The 13,528-nt window shown below is 32.8% G+C and overlaps 1 protein-coding gene across 2 annotated transcripts in view; it reads right to left on the bottom strand.

The window, feature by feature from the left end:
* The window catches only part of LOC125052619 (protein TANC2), a 220,287-nt gene extending 206,967 nt beyond the window's left edge, over nt 1-13,320 (bottom strand). For both annotated transcript variants that reach the window (XM_047653561.1, XM_047653562.1), the window contains exons 1-2: nt 13,225-13,320; nt 2,436-2,463 (exon numbers count right to left, since the gene is read on the bottom strand). The gene's annotated coding sequence lies outside the window, so the exon portion shown is untranslated. The remainder of the gene's footprint in view (nt 1-2,435; nt 2,464-13,224) is intronic.
* Between the last annotated feature and the right edge of the window lie 208 nt (nt 13,321-13,528).

Genomic DNA, 13,528 nt, shown 5'->3' with positions numbered 1-13,528 from the left:
CGACATCTGCGCCTTCATCTTCTTCATTCGATAAAGAAACAATTTCTCTTTCATCCAACACTCTTCTGCTCGCCATGATGCTAAAACGCTCCTTAAAACAATTAATTACAATAAGTATTCACCAATAAAAAAAACCTACCTTTAAACTTACCGTACATTCGTAAAAAATTATAAAAACAAAATCACTATGAAAGTGGCGAAAGTTACACAAAAGATAAACATGCGCCTCCCGAGCGCAACGCATCGCTCTAACAGCAAAACTGTGGTACTTACCGAACAGAAGCAGTAGTCTCTCGGAAGTGATGACCAAGGATTGAATTGGCCCGGAAATACAAACTTGTATGCGCGTCGGTAACAAAATGGCAGCGAAATATATATTTCGCGGGCGCCTCTGAGGCGCACGTTATCTTTCTAGGGTTAAGGAAATCCTGTATAACTCATATACTGTTTATAAAATATGTCAACTCTAATGCTAAGTACGACAGTTACTTCCTGTAAAAGATGTTTACGTACGGTGCTGGTGCACAATGAACAGCGTTGCCAAAACACCTCAAAATAAATGGAGCACTTTGTTTTTAAACTTTCCACGTATTAATGGCATATCGTAAACACAGCCCCCGAGCGATGTCGAACTATTCGAAATTGGAAAAAGTTTTTAACATGTAAATATTGACTGTAAAATGTTATGTTTAGGGATTGTAGATATTCATATGAATCAGGAATTTTGGTGTAATAGCCTTGAAAAGTGTATCTAATTTATACTATAATATGCGTGTTGTTCCCACGAGAATATAAGTGCGTGCTACTATTTCACCATGCCTCCTTCTGATAGAGGACAAATCTTTGTTTTTAATTTATTTTATTATTATTATTTACTTAAGATGTCATGTGAAACATGGTGTAATGGTTGCAGCTCCTTACAAACATTGTGTAAAACAAAAAACTTGGCAATTAAAAAGAGTGGCGGAGGGTTTATTGCCAGTTCTTCTGTTTCGCTCTACATCCTTGATTTGAGAATTGACAGTAGATGTAAAATAAAAGCATTTAATGTATATTTATTTTTTGACGTTCATAAGTGTACATTGTATATATATGATTAAATGATTTTGGTTTGATTTATATTTTTTTGCTTGTTTCTTCAGACTACGGTGAACTTTTACAAACATTTTGAGGAACGCGTATTTAGTTCCATATCAACAATACCTTAAATTATTATTAAATTTAAATGATATAAAAAAAACCTAGCTAACCGAAAGTGTTATGCAAACTTGAAAGATGTTTAACACCAATTAATTACCGTTTCTTGTTTGCGCTTAAAGATATAATTTACATTTTTTTTTTCATTTATGGCAATACAATTATTTTACCTAGTGACAATACGAACCAAACATCTCAAATTGTTTAATAACTTATGACACAAATATCTATGTTACTAACCATCGCTCCGAAAAATCAATATACCTAGCTCCAGCTCTCAAATGAAAAAAAAAATCAGTGGCGCTACAACCTTTTTAGGTCTTGGCCTTAGATTTCTGTATCTGTTTCTTGACCAATTGTTAATCTAATAGGCAAGTAGGTGATCAGCCTCATGTGCCTAACGCACGCCGTCAACTTTTTGGATCTAAGGCAAGCCGGTTTCCTCACGATGATTTCCTTCATCATTCGAGCGAATGTTAAGTACGCACATGGAAAGAAAGTCCATTGGGGCACAGCCAGGTATCGAACCTCAGGGATGAGAGTCGCACGGTGAAGCCTCTAAGGCTTAGATTCTAAGCCAACACTGCTCTTATGAAAAAAATGAAACCGTTTGAAAAACCTACTTCGCGTTTTAAATTAAAAAATCGTTTAATACTAGGTGATTTTATTTCAATTCCGCATCGTTGACCGTCTAATCTAATTCTCCACTGATAAGTCGAGACATTCAGGCCCCACAGGGAATAAACGACAAATTTACGTTATTGGCTTTGTTCGGAAGAACGGAACGTGACGCCGGAGACACATTTAGTACGGATTAACGTGCGTTTACATTAACTTCGACGTTCCGTCTCAAGTGTGTTTTTAGATTATATCTTTCGTTTTTGTATTGAACGATACTTGGGCAAGACAGGTAAGTTTTTTAGAAAAATAATGTTTTATTTTTCCGTTTTGAACTGTAGGTAAAAAGCACCTATGATTTTATAGATTTCAAATATCCTATCGAGAAAGCCTCTACCATGATTTATTTCGCTCTTGACTAGACAATTTTTTTAATAAGTTACATTCAGATTGTTATTATTAAAGATTTCTGTTATGTACGTACGTGCTACACAGTACAAAGCTGTTCAAATTGAAATGATTCAAAAATCAATCAATAACTGATCGACCTCTTTATCAACATACCTATGTATCTATCTGTTTCATACAATTAAGCAAATACTCGAATCAAAGATACTTACAGTGAGAAACTACGGCATTCTGCGGAATCTGAAACAAAATAAATATATTAGGTTTATATATCTATATGTATTTTGATCTATACGATATAATAAAAAAATGTTTGTGAAACACAAATGTATACAGATTTTTTTTTCAGATTTTTCAAATCAGATTTTACCAATGCAAATGTAATAAAACAAATAATTATATAAACAATTATTATTTAATATAATTAATATAGGTAATAATTATAAGAAAAATAATTCGTGAAACATTTATTTTAACTAACAATATAATATATATAACATAATATACTACTTGTCATACGAAATCCATGCGGGCGATGTTTTGGTTATCTATACCTACTAATATTATAAAGAGGAAAGATTTGATTTTTTGTTTGTTTGAAATGAATAGGCTCCGAAACTACTGGACCGATAAAATTATTCACCGTTGGCAAGCTACACTATTCCCGAGTGACATACGCTATGTTTCATTTTCAAAGAAATTAGGGATGCTTACTAAAACTTGAATAATCTTATCCATGGTGTAAAAAAATAAACAAAAAACTTCCTTCAATCGCGTGCGCTGTGAAAACTATTAATGATAGAACAAAATGATGAATTACAATTTTTCAGGACACATCACAATCTATGAAAAATGTCGCGACAGCATGTCTCTATCTTTTATAATTACGTCACAATAAGCGTACTTTTATGAATTTTTCTCCTTAATCCTTATCAAAATAAATACCAACGCTTCACATAAGCTATAATTTAATGGCATAACCACCAAAAAAGCATGGTGGATTGGTGTTCTCCTGCCGTTTCTCTTGAATATTTTACTACTATGTAATATAACAAAAATCTTAGCCACAGCAACGCTTGGCCGAGTCTACTAGTATTATATAAGTCTAATAAAGATATTTTTTCGTACTATATACAATTATTTACTACTTATAATACTATTAAAATGCATTGTAATTTTTCCTTTTCACAATAGCAAGCTGCCGCAGAGCCGCGTCGACTCGTTGGAAAATTTCATTTATCAACCGGCCGATTGCGATTGCTAGTCATTTTCTCTCCAATTGAAAATGTCAATACAGCAGTAATTTCAATACGTTATGTATATATTATGTAACATTGAGATGCTGTAATATATTACCTCCACTGCTGTATCTTCTATTTGATTAGCTTCATTGAAGTTTATACATACTTGTGTATAGACGTTCAGAAGTTATTCCGTTTCATATAAATTATTGATAGATTTCTGAGACGGGAATATTTTAAGTTACAATAGTTAACAAATAAGTATCGCAATATAGCGAAGAAATGCTGGAAAAAGGTACACTGCCACAGGGACTCATTTGGTTTAATTTTTTGAATTATTATTACTATGTAGGTTAAGAATATAGCAAGATCGGTATGAATCTCGGAAAAACGTTTTAAAAGTACTCTTAAAGATTTCTGAGATCTGAAAATAAGTGTTGATCGTACTGTTTCTTCGAATTTATGAAAATAATATAGTAATTAAAAAGTATTAAATTAATAGTTTGGATCAAATGTAAGATTTGCAGTTGCATTTCCATTATTTGATAATCCCGGGATTTAAACCAATCGAACATGCTAACCAATACCGTGGACCGATATAGATATTGAGCGACAATCAGTAAAATTTAAGATGAAAGAAAATGTATGGAATACACATCTGAGCACTTCCTGATATAAGCTCCTATCGAACAGGTGTATGGCCTGCCATGAAAAACAGGTCAAGTATGTAACGTCGCACTTAAGAATTCCGTTACAGGCTTATCGCAGGCTGAGATACGCTCGGAAACTGCCCTCTTTCTTATCGGATCGTTTGAAAAGGCTATGTGAAACTATCCTTTTTTATGATATATATATTGCAGTTCACTGACTGAAAATGTGAAAACACATCAATAAAAATTATTAAATACATTTAACTAAGTAATACCTAATTCGGCTGTGTGGTGTGGTGTGGTGAAAGTGAGGGTATGCGGGGTGATCTCATGATGCAGCTTATTTAGCGCAATGGAAATTCTTAATACTCCTCTTTAGCATATAGCGTGATAGCTTATTTATAATATTTATTAAAAAATTGCTGAAATATAATAAAACAAAACTTTCTATTACGAATAAGCACAATCTAAAGTCGATAATAAGAACCATCCAATACCAAGAGGGCATAAATGTGAAAGCTTTACAAGTTATTAAAGTAAAGGGAAGTTTATTTATATTTTGACGACTCATTGGTCTAGTGGTTAGTACCCCTGACTGCGAATCCATGGGTCCGGGTTCGATCCCCGGCTGAGACGAACATCGATGTGATGAGCATTTGGTGTTGTGCTTAGGTCTTGGGTGTTTAAATATGTATTTAAATGTCTATCTATCTATAATATGTATGTATATCAGTTGCCTAGTACCCATAACACAAGCTTCACCAGCTTAGCATGGGACTAGGTCAATTGGTGTGAATTGTCTTTAAAAAAATAGCACCTAAGATTAGAAGATCTACGTATAATAATAGGTTGAATTTTAAGAGTATTTATATTTCCTGTGTGGTATACCCTTAACCAGTATAATGAAGCTATGTAATTGGGCAGTGACTTTACTAATGGAGCGAGAAGACGGATGATTTAGCTGATAAGAAGTAACTACTGGGAGAATGGCATAAGGAAATATTCTTTGAGATAAAAATTTAGAGACAGATTTGGCCATTATTTCTAATTAGTTTGGGATTTATAGACACTATTTTTATGTTTAAAAAGGCTTATTTATAACAAAGCATTGTTAGCCTAGTGGCTTCAGCGTGCGACTTTCATCTGAGGTCGTAAGTTCGATCCTCGGCTGTGCACCAATGGACTTTATATGTGCGCATTTAACATTGGTTCGAACGGTGAAGGAAAACTTCGTGAGGAAACCGGCTTGCCTTAGTCTCAAAAAGTCAACGGCGTTTGTGCAGGAGGCTGATCGCCTACTTGCCTATTAGATTGACAAATGATCATGAAACAGATACAGAAATCTGAGGCCCAGACCTAAAAAGGTTGTAGCGCCACTGATGTTATGTATTAATAACAAAAGTAAAAATTATATTTGCCTAAAATAAATAAACTATTATTAAAAATCAAAGCGGTCTTGTTTTTTATTTTGCATTCAGATTTCTGTATTCCTTGAATATTCAACTTACGCTCTTTGAGTCGACACTAAGTCGCTGAACATTTTATTAATATTCCATATTAAAAATGAAATAAATTCAAAGATCAATCTTCAAAGCACTTGTCACGCAATTAATCAATGTACCCCAGTTCTGCCTACGTCAAAGGTCCTGCTAGAACAGATGGTAATTTGCTGTTCAACCCTATACATTATTCATCCTTCACGCTCTCGCCAGTGACATTTCTATATCAGATTATTTGCTCTGGGACTTTGATCAACGAACATTTTGCGACAATTGGGTGCGAAATTTAATTTGGGGTTTTTGAATGTTTTACTGTGTTAAGTTTAATTTTTGTAATGACAAGCTCATTAATCATAGGAATACATCAGTCTTATTGACTCAAATCAATCAATCAAAATACGTTTTTTCAATTTAGATGCGTCTTAGGGCATGCTTATGAATGTCAAAAACGTTTACAAAATAGTTCTGGTAGTTTTGCTCCTATCTCTCTCTCTCTCTCTCTCCTCTCGTCCTCTTTTAACTAAAGTACTATTTCGTCTCTTTCTGTCAAATTGATGGTCTGTATGTTCAAATGAGCCTTGTTAAAACGGTGCAATTAGATTTGTTTTATGAATAAGGGTGAAGGAATGTACCGAAATTTGTGTTTATATATATTGAGGTAGTTTTATTTTAACGGTAGAGTTTGTTCGAATGGAACAAGACACGGTGATTTAGCTTGCAAAAAGTTTTCATTTTTCAGTGGTATGATATGGTCAAAGTAAAGTCAAAATCATTTATTCATTTAGGTAACACAATGTACACTTATGAACGTCAGTAAAAAAATAGATATTAAATGCTTCTAATTTTATATTTACTGCCAGTTCTCAAATCAAGGGCGTGGAACGGACAAGAAGAACTGGCAATAAACTATCCGCCACTCTTTTTAATCGCCAAGTTTTTGTTTTACGCAATGTTTGTAAGGAGCTGCAACCATTACACCATGTTCCACATGACATCTTCAGTAATTAATAGTTAAGTTATACATACTTGTTTTTAAAGATAATCAGACACAGGCACTAAAATGTGCCTACGCGGTTATATATAGGTATACACTTGGAATACTGAAAAACGTCCGGTTATTTTTTTCTATTATTTTATTTTATTCTCCGTAATAGATATGATTGATATAGACGCAAGGCAATTATTAGCGCAACACAATGCAATGCCGAGTTTCTATTTATCAGATTATTTTGCCTTAAAAAAGTAGAAAATTCTTTTTTTCAGCCATTATAATAGTATGGAAATGAGGCGCCGCGAATCTGTCTTTTGTTCTAATCGAGTTCAAAACGATAGGGATCCGCTTGCCTCGTATGGGAGCGATAAATCCACAGACTTTTGTCGAGTTTAAATTGCGTGGCTTTTGAATGAGGGTATTCATTAATTTCAACAATGGGCAGTTTCAGTTGCATGGTGAAAATCTATGCGTTTACTTCGTTAATGCTTTCTTGTATAATTACCTAAATAAAAGCAAGTAATAATCTCTTTGAATAAGATATCAAAATGTCAACAGTTAATTTTAAAAATATTTGTACAGATATAAACAAATATCCATTCAGTACAGATTATAGAAAGCTTCTTTATTAAACTTGCATAGACTTTGAGTAACGGTGAGTTGATAAATATAAAAGATTAACGTTAAAAGGCTTTTAAATAAAGTATATATGTTACAATGAATTCATTGAAAATATTGACAAGAGACTCGGAACAAAACAATTAATGTTGTTACTCATCTGAGTGTCCAATTACAAAGATAATGGCAACGGACGAACTTGTTTCACTAAATTACAGAATTATGTGGAATGTTCATGACCTCGACAATAGTATAAATATTGGACGGGATGTCATTTGACTATCACGGTTTTATAAGGAAACGGTGAGTATGCTCAGTAAGTTCCGTTAAAAGCTATGGGTGCCATTCATACCAGAAGGCCAATAAATGCGTTGTCAGAGTTTTATAGAGTGGTATAATTGTCTCTCACACGAAGTCGGAAAGAAAATACTAGACGTTTTGAGTACCTTAAGAATACCTTAGAATAATCTATACTAATATTATAAAGAGGAAAGGTTTGTATGTAAGTATGTTTGTAACGAATTGGCTCAAAAAGTAGTGGACCGATTTTAAAACTTCTTTCACCGTTTGAATGCTACATTATCACTGATTAATATTGGCAATAAAAATAATTGCAAGGAAAAGTAAGGATCCCTATTAAAACTACAATAACGTTACCTAGATGTGTATATGTTGTTTAGATGTTATAAAATATATTTCATCGCATGCGCTGCGAAACCTTATTGATAGAACAAAAAATGTACCACCATATTAAAGAACATTTCAATATATTATTCGTTTTTTCATATTTTTTTTAAAATGTCCACCCGTGCGAAGCCGGGACTGGCCGCTAGTACCTAATAAAATTAGGAAGTTATGGTGCCATTTTAAGTACACATCTTTCATCACAAGCTGCTTTTACAGAGAACTTGAGATGTTGATGTGTCGTCAATCACTCAGTAAGGACTGAATTTGACAAACGCAATGTCCGGGCAGTATCTTTACAATAAATTAAATAGGCTCGTTTCCATTACATCTCCTATCTAAGGATTGGCTGATGAACACATCTTACGGAGAGTTAGAGATGTTACGCACACCTGACATATAAATACACACACACTAACAAACAAGTGCGATTATTTAAATTTAAAAAAAAAAAAATTAACGCAATTTTGTAGCGTGACAAACTTAGTTTTGTACTGTTAATAAAATTAGATAGACCTTTGTTTTGTTAATTACGATAATTAGAAAATAACTGGTGGCGCTACAACTTGTATCTTAGCTTCGCATTTCTGACAGACAAAGAGGACAGGATGTGTCTTTAAGTTGGTTTAAGTTTGTAAAGTTATGATAAATTACTTTTAATAATAATAATAGCTATGGAGTTATTATTATTATCGACGATTAAATAGTCGTTAATTCTTAGATCTAGAAACATTGACAAATCAAATAAACCGCTAGTATTGACGGTTTTAAACTAATATGACTTTGATGTTATTAAATTATAATGACAATGGCAGCTGACACTAACGCAATTTTTTTGACATAATCTGTTACTTTTAATAATAATGACTAAGGAATGTCTACTATTATGGACTTTATAATATTCGTAATTGGTACATCTAATCGAACCACTATAACTGTTTTGAACTAATTTGACATTGATGTTGTTAATAATTTATGGTCTCTGTGACGTAATGACAATAGCAGCTGACAACAGCGCTATTGCTCCGAAATTAAAGAAATATATATTGATTTAAACTTACTCTTTCTGGCATAATTTAATATGTTTACTTATTATAACATTATATGTATTGAATCGTTGACACGTCATCTAATAACCATACAGGTACAATGGAAATGCAATATCTGTGCGAAGCTATTAGAATAAAATTACCTTTGGAATTATATTACTGGGTTTATATTGGAACTCGGGAATACTTAGAATTTAATAAATACGTCGATGAAATTTGAAATCTTTGCATTCATTTATGCATCATAATTTACGATTATTATAATCTTATTTTCAAGTTTTTAATAGTAAAGTAAAGTAAAAAATCATTTAAACATTTAGGTAACATAATGTACACTTACGACTCATCAGTGAAGAAATACATATTAATGCTTCTAATTTTACATTTACTGCCAGTTCTCAAATCAAGGGCGTAGAAGGGAAGAGAAGAACTGGCAATAAACTCTCCGCCACTCTTTTTAATCGCAGTTTTTTACACAACGTTTGTAAGGAGCTGCAATATAAATAATGTGAGTAAAATTACTGATGGACAGACATACAATAAAGCTGAGAAGTATGTTTAGGTGATCGTGCTAATCTCAGGCACTACTCTAAAGGCATATAACGATATTTCACTGTTTGTGTCTATAGGTGTTTGTATAACAAGATTTTTTATAATTAATTTAAGTTTTTTTGTGAATCGATAATGTAAGCTACGTGAAACAGTCAAATTAAGGTAAATGTTTTCTGATATTCATCACTTCCGCTACAATAACTTTCACAGGAAATGACGTAATATTTCTACAGAGGAATCGGAAAAGCTTGTTACCGTCAATTTTTCAACTACGACGCAATAATGTGTGCTTATTTTTTAATTCATGTGATCGAATTTCCATTTTAAACTTAATTATATATTTTAGTATTTTAAACTGGACGTTAATGTCTATCAACGATTTTAAAGTGGAAAAGAAAAGCTTGTTAAGACTAGTATGTTTATTAAATGTTATATATGATGCATTTAAATAAACATATAATGGTCTAATGTTACCTACATTAGACCATTATATGTAAACATACATTTCTTGGCAAGCCAATATGCTTATTAATTTCTTCTACAAAATACTTCTTTCTTCTCTCTCTCTTTTAAAAATGAAAAGATACTATGGACCATACTCTGTACATCCAAAAACCAATGTCACTACTAAATCATAATTATGATTTTTTTCACGTTCCCAAAACCTATTATGCAGAAAACTCAGTTTTGTATCGCGCTGCCTGGACATACAATGATTACTATTTAAGACTTGACTTTTTTAAGCTATCCTGGAATATGCTTAAAATTCTCCTTTTATAAAGAATATTGAAAGCGCTAAATCACCTGCATCATGAGCACACCCCACATCACGTACATACTCTCACTTTCATATCATCACATATCACGGCCGAATTGGGTATTTAGTTAAATTCCATCTTTGGCCATATCTATAGTATAATTGTTATATTTTGTCATATATAATTTATGTTAACGGTAGGATTACGAAATAAATTAAAATATATGAAGTCTGATAATATAATCATGAATCAGACTCGAACCCACAAGCTTACGGTGCCTCAAACTCTTTTCAAACGCCAAGAGCTGTGCACTGAAGTAGTTTCCAACCAATTTTTAACCATTTGGAACCTTGTTATATTAATTCCAAGTACTCATAACTTCACAGCCGGATTACCGCGAATTCCACGTATGGTTAAACTTTTAATAATGAAATAACAATGTCATGCACATACGATACAAAATACCGACGAATGGCATATTATTGTTTGTTTATATATTCAAAGGATTTTATACTTTAACAAATGAACATAAGGTTTAAAATAGCGTGTCAGTAATTGGGATAAATTTCCGGCTCTCTTGATTATGCGTCGCTGTCAACAGCTCCCCGTTTTCATTTCTCCGTTCTGTTAGCTGTTATTTTACGAATTCAGCAGTTTAACTCACATAATAAAAGACGTCTAAGTTCAACTTAATAGCGGAACTAAATTGGTATACAAATTCTTATGCTAGATAAAGTTTTTTATAAAAACCAGTATAAATACAAGTAAAGCCTATGATCGACGGGCGAGTAAGACCGTGGTTTTAAATACTGACGAACCTGGCTCGCGGCTCGTTGGTGCTGATCGATTAGCAAGCAAAACAGTCGCAAACATGTCTTGTTCTCTTTCCGACACACGGTTTTGCATGGCGAGCCGAGTAAAAAATATAGCACGACGACGAGCCGCGAGCCAGGCTCGGCGGTATTTAAAACCGTGGTTTTGCAATGATACACCGGCGAGCTTTACCGACGAGCCATAAAACCGCGGTCTTACTCGTCCGTCGATCAGGCCCTTTAAGTACTCAGCTGTCTCTTTTCATCACAGCGTAAACAGATTTTGGAAAACAGAGACAAAAGAGAAATAATAAAGGTTAATAGTAATGTAACATTTAAACGTTCAATTGTTTTACTTAAATCAGCCGTAATTTTAGGGTGAATTAGTTCTATTCTATGACATTATTTTTATTACAAATTTGATATATTAATGATGTCAAATATTGACTGAAATTAAAGTAAATTTTAGGTAACAGTTTCAATAATAGTGGAAACAGCGATAGCAATGAATTTTATGTAATGCTCTTTGACATTGTATTTATTGCAAAATAGTTGAGTCGTTTTGAATATCATATTTTTATTCAATATACACCGAAAAGCTATTTGTTATATTTGGTTTGCAGGGTCACAAGTAAAAATACACTTCATATGAATTTTGCTCGTGAATTTTGAGTCCTTTACGCTGTGTTGAACAAACTAGTTCCTACATAGTTTACAAGAACGCTTTTTTAGTGAACAATTTAAAATAACGGTGTATTTTGTTACAAACTTTGGCTTGTTCATAGTTTAAAGCGCTTTAAGAATAAGTTATCTTGTTATATGAATTATGTTACTTTATGTGTAATTAAATACATTCACATAATGGTTACCTCGTATATTAAATCCGTATTAAAGAAAAAACTTTTTAACCGGATTAAAGTTATGTATTATTATAAATTTACAATTATTTAACATAATTTTAAATTTAACCGACGTTTCGCGTGCTTTACAGCGTGCGTGGTCACGGTGACTGAAGACAAAAAGTGTTGGATTTTAAAAAGTATCACAGCTGTAGAAAAAGTTGCAGTATTTATTTCCCCGGAGTTGGTATCGACTAAATGATGGAGGGTTTTGGCAGAAATGGCTCACCGATACCAACAATCTAGCAGTGTTTCCCAAGGGGGGGGGGGCATTTTTATTTTGATGGGGGGGGGGAGGAATTGAAATCGGCCGTATATAACACAACGTGGATACTTTAGACTGAAGCTAACCAAATTGGAACCTAATCTCTTTGCAGCAAGCATCAATTGCAGAATCTCACTAAATTAAAATACATTAATGTAAAAATATTTATTTAAATTATTTGGAATTTGAATTTCAATATTTGATTTGAAAAACTACGAACTGTGTTTCGCTAACAATTTCCTAATGAGTTCTTCCTAAAACTTATCATTTAAGTTTCTTAAGTGAAGAATTGTTTTTTTAATATTAAAAATTGTGTGTTACACGACAATTGTAGAAAAGCTAAAATTAATAAATAAAAGAAAAATAGGGGAAGGCACAAAAAAGGTAACGAACTAAAATCCTAATCATTTCAAGAATCACTTAGCCAGGTGTTGAACGTGTATAGATCCCTGCAATTTGTTTTTCAACGTAAAGCTGTTATCACCGAGTTAAAAGCCAGAGGCGAGTGGAAATTAACCAAAATACCTAGAAATTATGAACAGAAAATGGGCCGACCGGCGCGCTTCATAATTCGGGCCAACTTTTGACATTACGTTGTAACTATCTGATGAAAGTTTTATGAAATTTTACTGGAATGAATTAAAATTTAATTTGTTTTACATATTTTAGGATAATATATTATATTAGGTAATGTAAGTAGGTCATCGTGTTTGGTAATAAAATTTAGATATATTCAATTTATTATATATCCAAATATATGTAATATTCAATTGTTTATGTTCATTTGTCTAACTTAAATAATTGTTCTCAATGAATCGTTGAGAGTTAATGAATTACCACAATTAAAGTATAAATAATACGATTCATTGCCCTCATTAATTTCCTACTATAATAATGTTATATCTAATTTGAAAAATACTCTTTAATGTTCTATATAACAATGATACCTTGTGAAAATCTCATATTCACTAATAATCTCTTACCATTATAATCCACATAACCACAAAAGCACAACACATCACAACACTACCACTGAAATTCATGCGAACTGCGCGCGCGCCGCCGCATACTGACTCACGCGCACCCTTCGTATCTATTTTTCACCGAAATAAGAACAAAAGAATGGGGCACGCGGCTCCCTCTCTCCATCTATTAATGTGCACAAGTCGTTCACTCAGGAAAACAGAATTCCTATGTTTCTAGTTAAGATAAGCTATTTATACCATCCCTTAATAGTCGCTAGTTCCTATTCTCATTAGGGTGATGCACGTTTCCGATTTCTCTATA

This window comes from Pieris napi, chromosome 9 (genome assembly GCF_905475465.1).
Source record: "Pieris napi chromosome 9, ilPieNapi1.2, whole genome shotgun sequence".
NCBI lineage: Eukaryota > Metazoa > Arthropoda > Insecta > Lepidoptera > Pieridae > Pieris > Pieris napi.
This window is presented reverse-complemented; position numbering and strand designations above follow the sequence as displayed.